Below are 2,793 nucleotides of genomic sequence, written 5' to 3' on the forward strand. Positions count from 1 at the left end.
TTTTAAATCTGATGATATAAAAACCAGCAGTTAGAGTAATGCTTTATGTTTATATTTAGTAAAATTTGATTACTTTACAAATAGAGCTTTAAAGGGTTATAGACTTTTTAATTGTGTAACTTTTTTGTAATTGTCAACTTAGTTAAATATATTCAGTGACTTATAATCCTCTTGTATCCCAATATTGCATTGAGTTTTCTGACATGTTCTTGACATAGCTTTTTTTTTTAATACCAAATGACAAACATTGTTTTTAGACCTAAACTTTCATTTTTTGTGTTTTTCCAGTTGGGCCCCTTGAAAACCTCAAAAGATGCATCTCATTTTTGTAAAAGTTAATCTGGTATATCAGTTTATGTAAGGATTATTAACTGTAGTCTTCCAATTTTTTTTACATGTTATTGGTACTAATATGTTCAAATCATGAATTTATGGATTTATTGCTCTTGAAATGTCAATCATGTTATCTCAAATTTCTGTGTACAATAGAAAAATTATTTTGTCAGGGCCATCAGTTAGCATAATGACTATATTGCTGGACTCCCATGTAGTCGACTGCAGTTCGAGCCCCGGACCTGGTGGCTTAAACTCATGCTGGGTGCATGTGTGTCTGCCCAGGATCCCGAGAGGAGAATGGAGGAGAAGGGATTGTGGCATGACCATCCCCCCTGGGGGGGGGTGATTTCTTGCTTTCTGTCTCTCTGTCTCTCTCTGTCTTTCTGGTGAGCACACATGCCCTATAGTAAAAAATCTCTCCAAAAAAAAAATCTGATGATATATTCCTTTATTCCCATTTATTGGAGTAGATTCTGTAGTGTTGGAGGAGGGAAGTTCAGTCTTAGATCCAAGTGTGTTCCTGGAGGAGGCTGTGTCTTCCAGATAAGAAAAAGAGTTTATATAGGTTGCTTCAGGTGGTTTGGTCCTCTCACAACCTTTCAGCTCCTGGTGAACTGTGGATGAACTAAGGAGATTTGACTTATGAAAAGGATCAAATTGCATGCTGCACTCAGCCTAGTGCAGGCTGGAGGGTCCCAGTTTCCTAAGGAAAACTTGCAGTTGTTGGAATACCTCCACCAAGGCTCCTGCTTGTACTGAACTCAGCTTCCTGGCAGGCAGGATTCAGGAAGTGGGCATAATGGCATGGCTGGTGGGCCACAGGCTCCAAATACAAATGTGGGGGTTGGAATGTGCCCAGAGAGCTATTTAACTTATTTTTTAAAACTTGGCTCTCCATTAATGTGAAAAAATATGTGTGTTGGTGCATATAAGAAATCTTGGTCTTGGGGATTGGCAGATGGCATGGTGGTTAAGCGCACTGGACTTCCACATGGCCAACTGCAATTTAAGTTCTAGACCTAGTGACTTGCTTTCTCCCTTTCTCTCTCTCTCTCTCTCTCACACACTCTGTCTCTTTCTGGTAAAATTAAAATAAATAAATAAAGTTAAATAAAAATAATTCTTAAAAAAAAAAAAGAAATCTTGGTCTCAGCTACTAAGGGGGTGGAGAAAAAAAAGCTCTAAACTTGTCACCAAGTTTTATAAATTAAATTCAATCAAGATAGAGCATTATGCTAATATATAAAATATAATAGTCCCGGGGTCAGCAGCTGGCATGGTGGTTAAGGCACTCGTCTCTCACATGGCCGACCATGGTTTGAGTTTCAGGCCTGGCGGCTTACTTCCTCACTTTCCCTTTCTCTTTCTGGTCAAATTAAATAATAAACAAATAAATAAATAAATTCAAAACAAATAATTATTTTAAAAATATGGTAGTCTCAGTACAATGAAGAGGAAAATACAGGCTAAACTAAAACTTATTTGGTTGTAGATGAAGTTATAGGAAAAAACTCTCAAGGCACATTCTTCATTTTTGTGTCTGTTAATGCAGAAATTATCTCAAGGATTTGGTTAACATGGTTAATGGAAAACTGTGTTAATTGGGACCTTGAAGGTGGAAGTGGTCACACATTCAGTCTATAATTTGAGGTTGGGAATATAGCCCTCTGCCCCAAAGAATATCCACTCAGTTGAGAATATTTCTCATCCTCTGAATGATGCTTTCTACTTAAACATGGTTCTTTTAGTTAATACTTTGAACATCTACACAGACTTTAAGCCAATATTGGTCATTTAGTCCTCAATGTGACTGAAATTTTAAGCCACTATAGTCATTTACATTCAGGTGTTAAAGAATATAGACAAAGTTATTGAAAGAGGAGGAATTATGTGTCTTTGTGCTTGGGAGTGAGGAGAAACGAGGGACTATGAGTGAGAAAAGGCACAGAAAATGATTAGATGAAATTGATAGACATGGGGAAGCAATAAGTTGTATGATACCCCCTTCAGGAAAAACACAGACAATAAAGGTAGTCTGGAACAGAGTAATGTAAATAATTCAAAATAGGTAGACTATCATGTACACAGCAGGGAATGATGGAAAATAATTCTGGCGATAAAGGCAGAAGGAGTTCAAGGAATATCTTTCAAACTCTTTTGAGGAATTTAGAATTTATCTTGGGGTTAATGGAAATCCATTAAATGTTTTTAAGATGGCAACTGAGATGATAACTTTTCCATTTTAGATAGATTACTGACAACATTAAGGAAGATAAATTGAAAGGAAGAGATATGGAGATTATTGAAATAGACCAGATGAGAGATGATGAATCAAATAAATGGGAATGTGCACCAGGGGACTGGTGCCCAGGAGTCTATTTTTTTAGTGTGTCCCTCTAATAATTCTTCTAAATTATTTGTGGAAACCATCCTTTAAAAAAGCATTGTTTAAGTGTT

The sequence above is a fragment of the Tupaia chinensis genome, unplaced genomic scaffold (genome assembly GCF_000334495.1).
Source record: "Tupaia chinensis unplaced genomic scaffold, TupChi_1.0 Scaffold143639_1, whole genome shotgun sequence".
NCBI classification, from domain to species: Eukaryota; Metazoa; Chordata; class Mammalia; order Scandentia; family Tupaiidae; genus Tupaia; species Tupaia belangeri.